Genomic DNA, 18547 nt, shown 5'->3' with positions numbered 1-18547 from the left:
ACCCACTCTGGTGGGAACTTAAGCCCGACTGAGTTTCGCATGAAGTACGTTTTTCCTCCCTTCTCCGCCCCTGTCCCCGCTAAGTCCTGACATCTATTGCATGGATATTTTTTTTTTCCAACATTTTTATTGCCATTTATTTTAATATACATCCATAATTGTATAGTTCAGCAATTAGTGATATATCACTATACAGCACTTATTTGGCATATAGAATATATAAAATCGTCCTGTACTAACTTTATTTACATTTCGAAGAAGCTATAGAGCAGGTTATCCATTAAAGTTCTTACACATGAATCATAGTCTCATATGTTAGTCTTATTTTGCCTGTAACTTTTAGGAAAAGCATATTTCGGTTAATGTATACTATCACATATTATATGCCAGTCTGTAAATATCTCGCAGATTTAATTAAAAAACTATACAACTCGTGAATCATACTATGTAATTAACTAACTGTGCAGTGGGGCCAAGGGTTGTGTATTTGCTAGTACGTTAAGCAGGCTGTGTGCGGTATGCGCATGGGAGGCGGTGGCCGGGTGTGCGCTAGACCACCAGTGGGTCATTATCCACATGTCAGGCCGTAAGTTCACAGTGTCCCCAAGTTTTGTGTGTGAGCTGGGCAGTGTGTGCAGTCCCTATCTGGCCATTGTTGTGTGGTATATCAGGGTCTGTTTGCAGTAGTGTTTTTATGAAGGTCAACTCAGTGTTTTCATTTAGGCGTCATACCTTTGGTCATCCTCCTCGCCGCTTGTATGTGTTCCCTCTTCGCTCCCCCCAATGTTGCACCTGTCTCGGTCTGTGTTTTCCCATGCCTCCAGTATCTTCCCGGAGGTCGGCAAGGGTGAGTTGCCACAATCCAAGCACCTTTAACCTCGTCAGTACTATGATTTCTGCCCCCGCCCAATGGGTTACATCGTGTTTCAAGGCTTCCATTGCTGGTCCATGTACGAATTCCCAGGTCAGTGCTATTCTTCTCCAGGCTAAGACCAGGGTTAAATCTAGGAATCGGTTTCCCGATTTTCTTTTAGGAGAACAGGGAAAGAGCCCCAACAGGAACACTCCCATTGAAGGTTAAGTATGCGCCCCACAGCTGCACACATGAGTTGTATTGTTTCCTCCCAGAACTTGCGTAGTGGGCCACAATTCCAAGTCATGTATAAAAAGTCTGCATCCACACGGTCGCATATTTGGCCAGTGTCTCCAAAGGCAAGCTGAAGTTTGTGAGGTGTCATGTTTATGTAATTGAACTGTGTGTACTTCAATCTAGTATCGCGTAACACTTTCTTAGGGTATGGCAACATTTTGGACCATTCTGGGTCTGTGATGTGTCTATCCAGAGCAGTCTCTCAACAGGTGCGCAGTTTCGTTAGGGTTGTGCAGACCATCTCCAGTTGCGATGTATAGAACCATTTTACCTGGTGTCTTGCAGTGCCTAATGTAAGGACTTAGTGTAATATTGAGTGTGATTTAGGCTCCTGTTGGCTCCCTCCCATAGCCCTCCAAAGGTGTACAGTATTATCTCATAGGTTAAGAATTGGCCTGTTAGTAGGTCGTAGCTCTCAAGTAGGTCTTCAAATGGAGCCAGGGTTGCTTGCTGGTAGCAATCCCCCACCAGTTATGGTCTGGCATTATTCCAGGGCTTCAACATTGCTGGGGTTAGTATCTGCTTGGAGTTCCCGTGGGGGAGGCCCACCAGGGTCAGGGCCAGGGCATATAGGGGAGATTTCCCTTCTTTAAAGAGGCAGCATTTCGAGCAGCGTAGAGCCGTGGTCTGCAGCAGGGATAGATGAGATGGTGATGTCCGCGTCTAGCATCTTTGCCAGCATCAGATCCATACGGATCCCTTGGTCAGTGCCTACAGTGCCCGTATCTGGCAACCACTGCACCAGCCACTGGAGTTGAGAATCTAAAAAGTAGAGCTCGAATTTAAGCACTCATATTCCTCCCTCCGCGAGTGGGCGTTGTAGGATCGACAGGGCTACCGCCTCCTCCCTTTTTACCATATCATATCTCGCAGTAGAGCATCTAGTTGTCCAAACCACGAAGCGGGAACGGTTATGGGGAGATTGCTGAAAAAGTACAGCAGGCGAGACAGCATGACCATTTCTGCAAGGGAAACCCAGGCCATGATCGGCAGTTGTAGTGTGCACCAGAAGGAAACATTTGATCTCGGAGACCGGAGGGCCATGCCAAGATTACCTTCACGTAAGTAGTCCATCGAGTGGAAGACCGGAATCCCCAGATGACTGAAGGTTGTGGGGGTCCAGTAATGCCCACCATAAAATCTAATGGGTGAATCACATTGGCAGAGATGGGGAAGAGTTAAGTTTTGCCACGTTTAACTTTGAGGCCAGACAGCAATCCAAACTGCTCTATCAGGCGCAGTGCAGTATTGGTACCCAACATTGCGTCACTGAGGTATATCAATAAGTCATCTACATACAGGGAGATATTAGGAGTGTTACCCCCTAATGGGATGCCTAGTCCCTCCCCGCCTTGGTGGAATAATGCTGCCAATGGTTCCATTGACAGTGCAAACAACAGAGGTGACTATGTGTATCCCTTTTGTGTTCCTCGGAAGATCTCATACTGTGGGACAGTTTTCCCGGTCTGTATCCTAGCTGTGGGACGTTCATAAAGCACCCTCACCCAGTTTACCCAGCTTTCCCCCAGGCCCATGTGTCTAATAGTTTCAAGCAAGTAGTCCCATTGCATGAGGTTGAAGGCCTTCTCGAGATCTATCAACAAGAAGGCTGCATGCTGTAAATAACAAGTTTCTGCATGGAACAGCATCAAGTACATCCTTCGCAGGCTGTATGATGTGTTCCTGGCCGGAATAAATCCATTCTTGTCAGCGAGAACCAGGGTCGGCATGTGGGGTAGGAGGCAGAGCGCCAGAGTTTTACTAACGATCTTGAAATCCATGTTTAACATAGAAAGTGCCCAGAAGTCTTTGACTTATGCCACCTGTTTAGGCTTTTTGGGGAGGGGTGATGACCAGCACATCGCCTGTGGTCTCTGGCAGGCATCAAAGTTTCAGGGATTCTGCGTAGAGCTTCTCCAATTGCGGCAGAAGCTGTGCAGTGTAAGTTGAGTCGAATTCGTCCGGGAGACAGTCAGGTACAGGGGTCTTTCCTCACAGCCCGGATCTCGGGGACTGTCAGAGGCCCTACCAGCATATCAATTATGTGGTCGTCAAGGATTTGGGGGCACAGCAACTTCAGGAATTCCTTCTGTATATCAGGGGAGGTGCCTTAGTGATGAATAGTAGTCACAAAATAAGGCATGAAGGGCCTACGGACCATAAAATGGGTCGCCCTCAGGAGGTATAATTTGCGTTACTGGGGATCCCCGCGTCTCCGGCTAAAATAGCCAAGCCACAACCTACCCAACCCCCAAACTACTTCTTGCACCTAGGTGAGGTAACTCCTAAAGTCGTGACACAGCTGTCGGTCAAGAGCTTGATATGACGTGCATGTTTGAGGGAGTTGGATGCGTCTACTCTAGTTCCTTGTTAGTTTTCCTGTCTATGTAGGTCACCTTCTTAGGTGTCCACTTTCCAGGTGAAGTTCCCCCTGGGCTCCCACTGTTTCCCCCACACATTTCACCCTCTGTCCTACCTTGAAAGTCTCCCACTCTATCAGTGTATTGGAGGAAATCTGTCTGTTGCTGTCGAAGTAGAAGTCTATAGCTGTGCCTATGGTCGCTCTGAAACAAGTATCTTAAAGACCCAGTGTTCAACCGCCACACTGGAATTGGCGGGCGGTGTTCCTCCGGCTGGACTGCTAGCAAAAGGGGACTATGGTCAGAAAACGTCCGCCCCAATTATTCTGTGTGTAACTAAGCGACTCAGGCCCAGTGTACCCAAGAAGAAGTTCAGTTTTGTTTGCAAGTGATGTAAGGGCGAGTAATGAGTAGTCTCGGTCTCTGGCATGTCCTCCAGTGTCCTCTCCAATCTTGGAACCCCGCCGCAGTTTTATGTATTTGGGCACTCGGCAGTGGGGGGTGAGAGTGATCTAGAACCATGTCAGCAACACAATTGAAGCCCCCTCCCATTAGTACGCTTGGGGTTAGCACCACAGTCAAGGAGCATGAAAGCCTATGGAGGAACTGCACTTGATCTTGATTAAGGGCATGTATACTACCCAATGTGAGTTCCTGTCCATAAATTCTGCACTTCAGCACTACATATCTACCCTCTCTACCAAACAGTACGTGCAAGGGTTCGAATGGTATGCCAGTTCTGATCCAAATCAATGCCCCTTTCGCGTATGCAGAATAAGAGGTCGCAAATACCAGCCCTCTCCATCGTCTGCGCAGCTTCTCACCCTACCCACAGGTAATGTGCGTTTCCTGGAGGAGTGCAATCTGCACCCCCTCATGCGCAGATATCTATGTATATTGTGATGCTTGACGGTAGAGCCCATTCGACTAATGTTCTATGTTACACATTATAGTGTAAGCCTTTCCATGGGCATTGTAAGAATCGAGGCATCCAGGTCTGCCTCCCCTCCCCCCCACACACAGAGGCGATGGGCCAGGGCCCCACTTGCACATAAAAACCCAAAACATGGATATGAAAACTAAAATTCCCACAAACCAAAACTCCCTTCTCCCCGGAGCAGCCTGGCAACGGCCAGCCACCCAACCTACAGGCCAATTGTCCAAGACTTCGGCAGGCTCCATCCATGGGTGGGTGGAGCTTTCCACAGGGGCAGGCTATTGATGGACAAACCACTGTTTATTTGGAGGTTCTTCTTGGCTATAGGTCATCACCTGTTCTAGCGGTAACATCTGGCATTATGGCACTATTTGCTTCAGAACTGTCCGAATCTGAGCTATCATTTCATTTGAGGGATCTAGTTCCGGGCTGTGAGACAGTCAGTTGGTTTCATGAGGTCAGCCACCGCTTGTAGGGCTGCAGCTCTCTCCTTCACAGTTTGGGGAGGGCTCGGTCTTTTTGGTGGTTTCCGTCTTGAATGGGTCTGTGTTCTCTTTCCTGGTTACGCTATAGTTTGTGGGCGCTCATCAAAGACTGTACCTGGGTCTTTATCACCTTTGTAGGATTCAAACCATTCCCAGGCTGAAAAAGTAAGTTTTCCCATCTAGTATTATACGAAGACGAGCTGGGAACTTCAGAGTATTGTAAGCCTTCATCTCAAAGTGTTTTTTTTTTTGCCAAATATGAGGCTCATCTTCTCTGTAGTTCAGTGGTGTAGTCGGGGAAACTTGAGACCCAGGAGTTGTCCACGGTGAATGGGCCATCCGTACGTGTCTTCTGCAGTAGGATGTCGATCTTTATAGTGAAGGGGTTTCGCTACCACTGCGTGTGCTGGGCGCCCCGAAGCCCGGGGGTGGTGGGGCGAGGAGGGACCCTGTGCAAGGTAGGTTTGGTGTCCGCTATCGCTTCCAGGATTTTAGTTAGTCACTCTTGTACTGGGTCGGCCATTGATGGCGTTGCCTCCGAGACCTGTGGAGGGTCTGCTGGGTCTTCACCTTTATACGCCTTCGTTCTGGGTTTACCTATGTTAGGGTCTTATCGTGTACTTAAGAGTGTCATCAGCGGGGATAATCTTCAGGCACCAAGGGGGTGGTGGTCGACCACGGGGGGGAAGGGGCAATAACTCCAAACAAACAAACAATATGTATAGTTGTCCCCAAGGGCTTATGCGAGTGGACGTGCCCCCAACAATTAAAGCTGACCCTCCTCCGCGGTGTATCCGAGGCAGGGCTAGATCTCTGTCCTCTGAGCCCACCCCCCAGTTCCACAGGTTGTGGGGGTCATGATGGAGATCGAGGTTGAGCAGTATGGGAGGCGCAGGCCTGCCCCTCCAGGCCACGCATGGGGTTGGATGAGTAGTCTCACATTCCAGTTACTAGGTCCAATGAGGCACACCGCTGCATTTCCCCACTAGTGGCGTCCAGTGATTTTTCCAGCTTGCAGGCCCCAGTATCTTGCATCTCCCTGAATTTGTGGAGAGCTGTCAGGTCTTTCCTCCCTCCACCTGGGCAAAATTGTCAACTGGGCGGTGAGGTTTGAAGTCTCTAGTGCAGGCCACCACACCCGCCCAAAGTCCTACTTTCGTTACGAGGTGTTTGGGGCAGGGATCAACTTCTCACTCAGTTGAGGGTTGCAGACCAGTACAGGACTCTCCCCTCAGGCAGATCGGACTGATGCCGTTTTGGGCAGTTGTGCGGCTCCCCAAGGTGCATCACCTTTTTCCGGTGCAGGCGGTGTCGCAGGAGCTAATCGGGTGGCTAATCTCTCCTCCCTCCCATCGCAGATCCGGTGGTACGCACCAGCAGCAGGCCTCAGCCCTCCGCTCCCAAACTGGTTCTGGGCCGGTGACCCATTCAGGCTCCCAACACTCACGGCCTGATCTTCGGCAAAGCGTGTGGTTCACGGGATCCAGGCAGTCAGCTCAGCAGTCCTTCAGGCCCTCAACAAGACACGACCTCATGTTACCAGTAGTGAGGGAGGGCCACATCTCTACATCCACACATCACTGCCACTATATTGCGATCAGTGGCGACGGGGCAGATGAAGCCTCGTAATAATGTGTCTCTTCCTCTCGCCTTGAATCAAAGCGTCTCAATTGATGCAGCAGACTTTCCCCTTCCTGCGCCACCGTTTCAATCTCGGGCGTTGCGGGCTAGGGCTTGATTACGGCATTAAAGTTGTTGGGCCGGCGCGGAGCTACTGGCTCACACGTCGCCATTCAAGGCTCCCAAAACACGCCTCCAACTATCTATTGCATGGATACTTAAACTGAAATTTTCAATCCGTAATTCAACTAGTTGCGGCAGAATTAGCTTCAGAAATAGGTGTGTTAAACCTTATCCGTGACGATTAGCACAATGGCTCTCTAATTGGTAACAGGACGGGTGGAGGACTACTCAACGCTCATCCCGGTTTTGATAACCTTTAAGTGATCAATTACAATTAACAGCCTCATTACGATGTCAGGCGTAAAGCCTCCTCCCAACAGTTGGATTCCCCTAGACAGTGTCAGAAACCTTCCGACCACTTACAATGTTCACGGTGGGATTTCAAACCAAATGGTCTTTACGAATCGGTTATGATCAGCTCTCGGAGCATTCATGTCGGTCAGACCCGCATCATACAACTCTACAGACTGCATTTCCAGATGAGCAATTACAATGTTGGCTTCAAACAGCATGTCCGAGTCGGGCCGACACGAAAAGGCTGTGTTAAAGTGACTAGTAGGGCCACCCTCATCCTGAGTCCTCCGGTTTGGAGTCAAGGGGGTAGACAAGGAACCCCCCTGTAAAATAATGCAGTGTGGTCACCGCCACAGGGTGCAAGGTTTTCTGCAAACACCCATTTTCCCCATAAAGGCACCTGTGCTGTTGGTAGGAACACAGGCTGCCATTTAAGTCAATGTGAGTCCTTCCAAACGGTGTTCGGAAGCATAATAATCAGTCAGGCGTAACAGCTAACCACGAGTCGGTTGGAACCGTATCCGACAAGAAGTCAGGTGGTTTACTTTCCGACCGAGATCGTAATGTGGCCCCAAGTAATAAATAAAATAAATTATTTTTAATTTAGCTGCTAAATAACTTCCCACCTTGTTCTCCTACAACCACAAAAAAACACCAAACATACAATGTAAAAAGTGCAAATAGAATTTTGCAAATTATCACTAAATTGAACATTTCAATAAAGATTAATTACTAAATAATTATTTAACTACCTGCCAAGCCATTTTGACCTACAAACTAAACCTGCTGCTAAAATGTAACTTAAAAAATATGATAGTTACACAATTTACATTTTATTCAATTAAATAATCAATAATTACTTAACTTCGCACCCAAAATCTCCAACACAACCATCATCGAATATAATTTAAAAAATATTTCAAAAATTACATAATAATTAATAAATGTTAAATATTTATAATTGATTACATTTTCACCCTGTACCCCTACAAAACCAAACAAGCTGCGTCTAAAATATACAACTATCGGCCGATTTCCAACATTCCAATGCTAGTCAAACTCCTGGAAAAACGCGTTAACTCACAGCTGAGCAGCCACATTGTTAAATTCAACCTACTTAACCAGTTTCAATCAGGCTTCCGAGCAAATCATAGCACTGAATCTGCTATGACACATATTCTGGACGACGCGCTAAAAATCGTAGACCAAAACGAAGCCTGGTTACCAATTCTACTCGATCTATCTTCAGCTTTTGACACTGTCAAACACGGCAACCTGCTCTTACTCCTGAAACACAGAATGGGAATTTCTGGTTCTGTACTTAACTGGTTCACTTCTTTCCTACAAAATAGATCCCAAAGCTTCAAGGTCAACCAAACCCTGTCCAACCCCATGCCAGTCATGTTAAGAGTTCCTCAAGGCTCCTCTCTCTCTCCCACCCTTTTCAACCTCTTTATGCAACCACTTACCGATCTTCTCAGCCTCGCCAAAATTCACTTCCACATGTACGCTGACGATACCCAAATCTACATCAAGATTCATTCACTTGATGACATCATATCACTCAACTCCACGCTACAAAAACCCAAACTTGGCTGGCCGAAAACCACTTGAAACTAAACTCCCTCAAAAACTGAATTCCTCTTAATCGCTCCCCCAAACAAAACTCCAATTATACTGGACTGGATGAAAAACCTAACAGCTATTAATGGACATCCTCTAGTCGTGGACTCAGCGAGATCGCTGGGGGTCACGCTGGACAGTAAACTGAAGATGCAGAAACATATCAGCGCCGCCACAAAAGGAGCTAACTTCCATCTGAAGACTCTACAAAAACTAAAACCCTTTCTACCGGCCCAAGATTTCAAACTAGCGGTTCAAGCCCTAGTAATCCCTTGTGTGGAATATGGGGCGGTTACCCTATGCGGCCTCCCGAGGGCATCGACAGCCCCGCTAAGAGCCACGATCAACTCAGCTGCGAGACTCATCACGGGCTCAAAGAGAAACTCCCACATTTCACCAGACCTGAGAGCACTCAATTGGCTTCCGTTTGAGGCCAGAATACATCTGAAAATCACTTGCATGACACACAAGGCCCTCCACAACAATGCCCCCCACTACCTAGCTCAGAAATTGGTGCTCTCATCGAGCAGCAGAGCCTCCAGGAGTGCCAAAACTCTTCTTCTGAAACCTCAAAGATTTGCCAAAAAAAAAAAAACTATAACCGAACCTTTTCTTGTATGGCTCCTAGGATCTGGAATGCCTTACCCAGTGATACAAGAATGAACCCTTCCTCTGCCGCATTCAAAAAAGAAGTGAAAGCGTTCCTCATGGCTAAATTCAATTGAACTCTTTAACGGTTTTCTATATTTTATGTTTGATGTATGCTGTTTTTACTCTCTTCAGTTGTCCTTCTGTTTAGCTTAATCTTTATGACTTTCAGATCTGTATAACTCTATCACTTAGATCTCGCTATGCTTAGCTCAGGATTTACTCTTATGACTTGTAAAGCGCTCTGTTACTCGCAAGAGTCTTGTTCGCGCTATATAAAACTTTCTAAATAACCTTGAAAAATATATTACACAACTGACATAATGATCAATTAAAGAATACATCAATATTTAATTATTATTAATTATAGTTATTATCTTCCAACTGTTTAATCCTGGAAACCTCACAATCTGGTACCTTACCATAAATTACATTTAGCAATTAAAATTATAAAGAACTTAAAAATACAAATCATATTTAAAAAAAACTTAGTTTATAACATACAATTAAAATATAAACTATAATATATAAAAATATTTTAAAAACGTTTTACAACTATATCATTGTCAACGATATTTACAACTCAGTTTTGACAACCATATTAGTTACCCCAAAGAATTTTTGTAATTTTTAATCAATATTTCAGCATCACAATATTTAAGTAACACAATATTGCAAACTTAATATTTGTGTAGCTTCATATTTTGGATTCAATATTTTGTTAATATACCGATTGAAAGATTGGCTGTGTACAGGGACGTAGTTGTAAATGAAAACGGTGGTTTCAGCACTGTACACAGATGAGGGTGCGATAGCAAGTTTGAGTCTGTGCAGAATCTTTATTCTGGAGGTGACTGAGTACAGAGGATAAGGCTTTCTTCCATCGGGAGCGTCTGTTGGTAAGCATTTGTTGGTAAAAAACAAATTAGATCGTTGATTATCAATTCTTTATTTTTAGCAGAAATTTGAATCTATGAATAGTGCTTCTCTATTCAATTTGAGCATTTTTGTGAGATTTTTTGCTGCGTTTCTGGAAAAGTTAGGAGGAAAAATGATTTGGACCGAGATGTGCCCAGCGGGAGATAGTAAGTGGTTCAACATAATGATGGGGAATGCTTACATGGTGAGTTCACTGGGCAGGAAGGACCTAGTGTAGTGAGGGAGGGACCGTAATGGAAGAGGACTTGTTCCAGGATGTCTGCCCCCTAAGAGGAGTAGGGAGCTTAGTCCTCTTTCTATTTCTTTTAATGTCTATCCCAAAAGGAAAGGTCCTACCAAGGGAAGAAGCCCTCTTGATTTCTATGGCTCATTCATGTAAAAATACCTTAACCTGGGAGTCACAAAATGTCCACTACAAAGAGGACATCCCTGAACCCCAATCAAAGGAACAGGCAAGACTGCACCAACTCGAGGCATTGGATGCAAATGGAGGATAACCACAGCATCTATGTGGAAGGAGTGGCTCGATCGCGTGTGAGAGGCCTGCAGGCACCGTGCTCATATTCAGTCCCTTATAAAGTGAATCACTGTGATACAGGATTCTGGTAAAGTCTGGTGAGCACTGAGCTCTGCATTGGCCCTCTAGGAAGAACATAATACGTCGGGGCACGGCTGAGCAGTAAGACATTGGAGATCGTGGCAGGGATGGGTGGTGCGGGTTACCCATTAGGCTACAGTTAGGGGATTCATGGGATGGCTACATACTGCCTTCTGAACCTCAGCAGTCTAAGGACCGGATTACAATTTTGGCGCAGTTGCACCGACTCTCCGCCAACACAGCAGCACAAGGACCACCCACCTTATTACAAGTTTAATTTATGTAAGGCAGACTGTACTTCGCCTTTCCCATGGCGGTGCCTATAAACGAAGCACCACAACGGGAATGGCAGAAGAGTTCCAGCACAGCATGGTGTGGTGATGTCCATGTTGTGTCGGAACTTCGGGGGAATAAGCAAGGGGGCACCTGTTGTGCCCCCCTGATTGTATCCCCATGGGGAGGCTGTAGGGTCCCCTTTGTTCCTCCACCCCCAAATTTTTCATGGGGGGGGCACCTGCCATGAAATGGCTGGCGTAACTCTCAATATGCTGAGTGGGACTTGCGCTAATTCTGCCCAACATGTTACACTGGGACGCAGCTCCACCACTGCCAGGCAACGATGGTTCCATGGCACAGCAGGTGGTCCTCCGCTGCAACTACTTTTGAAGTCGTAATGTGGCGGACGGACCACCGTGAGTCTGGGGCTCCTACGACCGCCATATTCGTAATCAGCCCCTAAGAACTCAGCAGGGTCGACTCTAAAATGGATTGTTCATTACCCAGATCCACTGCCTAAAGCAGAGCCCCCACAGTGGGGGATATCGGGCTATGAATTTCTCTGTGGAGTCACAGAAGAAAGGACATGGGGCATTGCTGACATTCAAAATCATAATAAATAGGGGGTCCAAGAAAGGGGAGAAACAGGGATCATCATGCACTGTGCCCAATACCGTTCCATACTACCATGAACAGCACTGCAAAGCAAAGTGTCGGTCAGATGCAGACAAGCGATGTCGGGCCACAGCCGGTCCCCACCATGCTGTTCCAGTGGGCAGCAGCCACCAGACTGTAGGACCACCAGCATCGACCAATGGATTCTAGGACCTCATTAGCCACCTGTAGAGTAGTGGTCTGCTTTGAGAAAGACTATGCACAGGCAATCGGAATGAACAGATGTCGCCAGGGTGGGGTGAGGGGGGCAGTGCGTACTCTAGGGCACTTTTCCCATGCCTCCGGGTGTACAGTTCAGACCACTTGATGGACAACGTGGCAAGCTTATAGGCGATCAGGTACTGTTGCATATCTAAATCAGGTCTATAAAACTGCTGAGCAGTTAGTAATTGGGTTGCAAAAGTGGGAGGGCACAAAAGGCTGACTTAGTGGGTATTTAATCAAAAAAGGTCATTCATAGCCCTGGAGCCTCTGAAAGTCACAGCCCTATGGTGGCCATCCTGCCCCACGCCAGACCTTGGAGAATAATCCCCTGCTGTCTACATCCCCACCTAGCAGGATCACCTGATCCAACTTGGAAAGAACATTGAGGGTCTGCAGAGTGCAGGCCTCCCTATCAAGGTAAGCAAGTGCCAGATAGGGCAGGGCTATGTTGTATACTTCAGCCACCATTTCTGCAACCAACGCTTGTTGAAATACCAGTCATTACTCCAGCGACAGCACCGACAAGCAATCAATGAGTGACATCGGCACCACAGAGGCCAGCACCAAAAGTGGCCCAGCTGTTCTATTTTATTCATTCTTACTGGTCTTGACCAAAACCAGCAAGCGCCTTGACAGACAAGTTCCTGACAGACAAGTTCCCTGACAAAAACACGCTGCACCTAAGCTGTCCAGCCTAAAGAAACTGCCTGCTTCCCCCATGTGCCCAGACCCTCACGACTCCACCCGATCCCAAGGTGGGAGCTCTCCGAAGTCTCCACTTGCAGCCTTTTTCCAGGTGGTCCTTCTTCCTTTCTAACGAGTCGCATGCAAGGTTACCAACCCGTCTAGCACCTCTGCAACCAGACTCTCCAGGGAATTCAGAAAAAATATTGGAGTTTAAGATATTGATGTGCAAGAATATTGATTCTAAAATATCGTGACATGGAACTATCGATGTCAAGAATATCGATTTTAAGTTGAGTAATGCCTATTTTTTAAATATCAAAGTCATTAACATCCTTTGTAAAAATATAGTTTAAAATATTTGATAAATTATTGTTATGCGATTTAGTTTATATTTTATATGCATATGTTGTAATTAGATTTTGTGTTTAATACCATAGCATGTTTTGAGTTTTATCGGGAAGTAAGTAATTTAATTATTCCTTATTTATATATTTTTTTAAATATAAAAATATTTATTTTATTGTTATTTATGTTAATTGTGTTCTTTTTCTAATGTCAATTTTATGTGCGGGGTATGTGGTGTTTTTGGGGTGAAGGGGGGAAAGTAACTTATGTTTTATTAATTACTAATTAATTGTTTAATAAATGATAATTATATTAATTGTTTATTTGTTGGGGTTGCAGGGTTATAGGGGTGATGGTTGGGAAGACATTTTTGTTAATTTGAAATAAAAATGAATTATGTTTAATAAATGAAATATTTTTAGGTGAGAATAGTGGAGTTTATAGGGGTAAAGGGTGGGGAGTAAATTAATGCTAATTAATTATTAGTTAGATACTATGAATTATTTAATTGAGAATTGTTTCAATTGTGTATAAAAAAATTACTTTGATTTTAGGTCTGGGTTATGAGGTTTATATGCGTAAATGGTGGGAAATATAATTAATGTTAATGAATTAATATTAAGGGGCTTATTAAGATGTCCGTTTGAGTTGCCTCCGACCAACACGGTCTCAGACTCGGGACCTACAGACCTCAGGCCGGCGGTTCCAACCGCCTGATTACGATGCGAACAAACACTGTTCGGTCGGATTTCCAAAGTTCTCTATGCGAGCTTGCGTTACAGTTGTAAACGGGCCGTAATACAGGCTCCTACTGAGAAATGGGTGTGTATTTGAGAAACCCTGCACCCTGTCCCAAGCACCCCATGGTGCCTGTAACAGTGCAGGGTTTTACAGGTGGGTACCCTTTCGAACACCAACCATAGGCCACGAAGGCAAGGGGGCCCTGTTAGAGGTCCCCAGAGTCGCTTTCTGACATCCTTTCCATGTCAGAAAGGCCGGCACGGAAAGGCTTTCAAAAACCGACATCATATTCCCGATGGCGGAAACATCATCCATAGGGGATTGCGGTGCAGTTCCGACCAACAGAAATGGTTTACGTTCCGACCACAGACATCGCAATCGAACGGTCGGAATGCAAACCGACACTGCGGTCGTAAAGCTTCCGACTAGCGGTCGGAAGCTTTACTATCGACATTGTAATCGGCCCTTTTGTTTTAGATATTTAATTGTGTTATTAAATTATTTGTTTTAGATTTTGTGTTTGTTTTTTGAGGGTATAGGGTAGGAAGTAAACTATTTAAATTAAATTATTTTAAAATTATTAATTAATAATTTGATAATCATGTTTAGTGCGTTAATCATTTTTGTTAAATTGTATGAGTAATGTGTGTTTTTTGGGGGTATATTGTGCCAAGTAAAGTAATTAATTAATATATCATATTTGGATTGTTCCACTTTATATTAATAGAATAAATATTCATTTTTAAATTACATTGTATGGTGTAGGTTGAGTTTGGTGTTGTTTTATGGTGTGAAGTAAAAAAATATATATATATTTAAAAAAAAGTATTTCTATAAAAATTATTTTTAAATTTGATTTCTTATGATATTTGTGATCTGAATGTAACATAACATGTTTACTTTTTGGATTATTATTTGTATATTTTTAAAAAATATTTATATTTTTTAACATTTTTTTTTAAGTAAATTAATTTTGTTGAAGATATTTGGATTCTTTTTATTGTTGCACTAACTGAAGTGGGACTAGTAAATTTTACTCCTCCGCAATCCAACACTTTCCCTACTGTTGCACTTATTGGAGTGGAAATAGTAAATGTTACCCCTTTAGAGTTTGTCTACTGTCGTACTTTTGTTTCTTTTTATTGTTACACCAATTGAAGTGGGTATAGTAAATTTTACTATTCCGCAATCCAACACTTTCCCTACTGGTGTTTTTATTGGAATATTAAATGTTACCATTCTGTAATGCAACATTTTCCCTACTGTTGGAGTGTGTCAAATGGTAATAGAAAATAAAACCTATCTGCAATTAACCCCTTGCATTCGCACAACATCTCCCGGCCGTCATGCATTACGGTGGGCGTGTGCGGACGACGGCCAGGAGACGTCATGACCACGCCCGCGATAGGAATATGCTGCACTGCGGCAGAATTTGCGCCGCACGCAAGGGGTTAAACGTTACCTCTACGTCCCTTTAGCTTATCCATTACGCAATGAGGTCCCTGTGCCTCGTAGACACACAGCCCTACCAATATAAAGGCACCGCCCACTCCACAAAACCTGTTCTTTTGGTTCCAGACACAGAAGGATGTGTGCGGAGCACTCACTCCAGCGTGAGTTTGTTTGGCGGTGTCAGTTGCTAAATGTTTACCGCACTGGGTGGGGTGTGGCTCCTGCTGCAAGAAGTTTATTCTGGGTTGGGCACGCATGACGTTCCTTGTGGCTTGGTTTCCTGCCGCTCTGTGCCGGCGGTGGTGTGGACCGGCTTCCGCGTTCTTCTCTCCTGGTTGTCATGTCTTCAGGCGTGCTGGGTGGAGGGAGATGTTGTTCAGGTGAGGTGGGGGAGTGGGTCTGCTTGCGAGCGTGGGGCACCTCTCTCATTCCCTTTTCTTGCTGGGATGGAGGTCTGCAATGCTTACCTCCGTCTGGCTTGCGGTGGTGTGCAGGGACTCTGTTGTCCCGCTGTGTCTTACTCACTTCCACATTTAAAAAAACCAAACACAAATGCCTGTTTTTCTTTCTTACAGGGAGGTAGACTGCTTTCCTCCGGTTGGGGTGGCCTGTTGCCAGGGCTGGCCTGTGCCTCTCGTTTGGTCATCTTTTTTGTGGTGTGTATAGCTGTGCATTTTTTTTTTGTCTGTTTGGGTTGTCTCATAACCAGTCATTTTCCCCCTTGCCTGTCGGTTTTCCTGTGCCTTGCCTCTGCGCCTACGGTGCAGTGCTTGCAGGCCTGGCGCTGCTTCTTCTGGGGCGTCCCCCAGGCTGCTGGGCGCACATGCCGGTTGCAGGGCAGAGTCTTGTGCCAGCCCTTTCCCTGCACTTCCTATGTTTTCCGCTTCCTATTGGCTGTGGGTGCCTTTGGGGAGGGGAGCGCTCCTGCCAGGGTCCTTGTTTGTGGCTTTGGTGTCTGTAAGAGCTGTTGCATGTCGTTTTCGGGGCTTCTCTAATGTGCGATTTCTCCCTCCTTGGTATGGCGGTGATCATTATTTTCGGCTTCCCCTGCGCGCTGTTTCATGGGGTGCCGTGGCTGCTTCTTTCTGCCTGGTTGTTCAGTCTTGTTCCAGCCTGTTGGCTGCTTCTTGTACTGGAGCTCTTTGCCTGCTGTTCCGGTGGTTTGCCGGCGAGTGGTGGCTTGTGATTCGTTTGCTGACCTCTGGTTTTGGCCTGGTCTGCCTTGTTGTGCCAGTGGGGATTGTGCTGGTCTCCCATGTTCGTTTGCTGACCTCTGGTTTTGGCCTGGTCTGCCTTGTTGTGCCAGTGGGGATTGTGCTGGTCTCCCATGTGCTGTTTGTTGTCCCATCATGTGTTGGGGGTGTCTGTGTCCTTTGGCCATAGGACCCTGCAAGCACCTGTCCTCGTATGTTCTGGGACGTTCTGCAACATCAGGCCTGGTTCCTTCCTGGTTGGGAATCTGCCTGGGATTGCCGGGGGCTGTAAGCTTCGCTGGCTCCTCTGCCCTCCTGGCCGGAGGGCTGTGTTTTGTGGTTCGGTTTGGGCTTTGCCCTCTTTGGTTCCATGGTGGGGCAGTGGTCTCCAGCTCCTGCTTCTCTAGTTTCTGTGTGGTTGGGGAAGGTGCTGTGGCCTTGTTCAATCAATCAGGGGTTTTAAAGCACGTGGGTAAGGGTCTCAAGGCACCAGGGGTGGGGGTGGGGGGAGCAGCTCCGGTCAGTCGAAGAGCCAGGTCTTGAGGGCATTTCTGAAGATGTGCAGGGTGGGGGTGCGTCCGATGACGATCAGGATGTTGTTCCAGGCTTTGGTCGTGATGTAGAAGGTTCTGACTGCCGTTCTTGTTCTACGGATGCACAGGGGTTCGGTAAGGGTGAGGGCTGTTCGGAGGTTCCTCTAGGGTACGTGGAAGGAGATTCTGTTGTTGAGATTTTGGGGTTCGGTGTTCTGTAGGCATTAGTAGGCCTGGGTGAGCATCTTGAAAGTTACTCTTTTCTCAACGGGGAGCCAGTGGAGGTTGCACAGGTAATGGGTGATGTATTGTTGTTGTTGTAGGGATGCCAAGGACGAGTCTGGCTGAGGTGTTCTGTATGGTTTGGAGTTTGCGTAGCAGAGACTTGTTGATACCAGCGTAGAGGGCTTTGCTGTAGTCCAGTCTGCTGGTTATGAGTGCGTGGGCGATGGTCTTCTTTGATTTGGGAGGAGATCCATTTGAAGGTCTTTTGGAGAATGCAGAGGGTGTTGAAGCAGGTGGAGGTGACATTGTTGACCTGCCGGGTCATGGAGAGAGAGGAGTCAAGTACGATGCAGAGGTTTCAGGCATGGCCTTTCGGTGTGGGGGGCTGCCATGAGCGGTGGCCCACCAGGTGTTGTCCCATGCAGAGGGGGAGGGTCTGAGGATGAGGACCTCGGTCTTCTCCGAGTTGAGCTTTAGCCAGCGGCTGGTTATCCAGGCTGCAACGTCCTTCATTCCTTCCTGGAAGTTGAGTCTGGTGGTGATGGGGTCTTTGGTGAGGGAGGGATGAGATGAGTGTCATCGGCAGAGGATACTATGCTGAGTCTGTGCTGTCTGACAGTGGCGGCAAGGGGGGCCATGTATATGTTGATGTGTTGGGCTGAGTGACGATCCCTGGGGTACAATTGATTTCTGTGGGTTCTGAGAGGAAGGGTGGTAGTTGGACTCTTTGGGTTCTGCTGGAAGGAGCGGAGCCAGTTGAGGGCAGTTCCCTGTATGCCGGCGTCGTGGAGTCTTGTTGTGAGAGTGCGGTGGTAGACGGTGTCGAAGGCTGCAGAGAGGTCGAGGAGGATTAGGGCTGCGGTGTGTCACTGGTTGAGGAGGGTGCGGATGTAGTCTGTGGCAGCGAGTAGAGCGGTCTCCGTGTTTTGGTTGATGCAGAATCCGAAGTTGGAGGGGTCGAGGATGGAGTTTTCTTTGATGAATTTTGTGAGTTGGACGTTGACGGTCTTCTCGGTGACCTTGGCTGTGAATGGGAGGAGTAGGATGGGTCAGTAGTTTTTGAGGTCCATGGGGTCTGCCGAGGGCTTCTTTAGTAGGGGTCTGACTTCTGCGCATTTTCAGTTGTCGGTGAAGATGTCAGTTTCGAAGGTGTATGTACACCCCTGTATGTGTCGTACCCCCGTGTATGTACACCCCTGTACGTGTCGTACCCCCACCCGTGTATGTACACCCGTGTACGTGTCGCACCCCCGTGTATGTACACCCCTGTATGTGTCGTACCCCCCGTGTATGTACACCCCTGTACGTGTCGCACCCCCACCCGTGTATGTACACCCCTGTATGTGTCGTACCCCCCGTGTATGTACACCCCTGTACGTGTCCTACCCCCCGTGTATGTACACCCCTGTACATGTCGTACCCCTCCGTGTATGTACACC

The sequence above is a fragment of the Triturus cristatus genome, chromosome 2_2, assembly GCF_964204655.1.
Source record: "Triturus cristatus chromosome 2_2, aTriCri1.1, whole genome shotgun sequence".
In the NCBI taxonomy this organism is placed as follows: domain Eukaryota; kingdom Metazoa; phylum Chordata; class Amphibia; order Caudata; family Salamandridae; genus Triturus; species Triturus cristatus.
Note: the sequence above shows the minus strand (reverse complement) of the source record.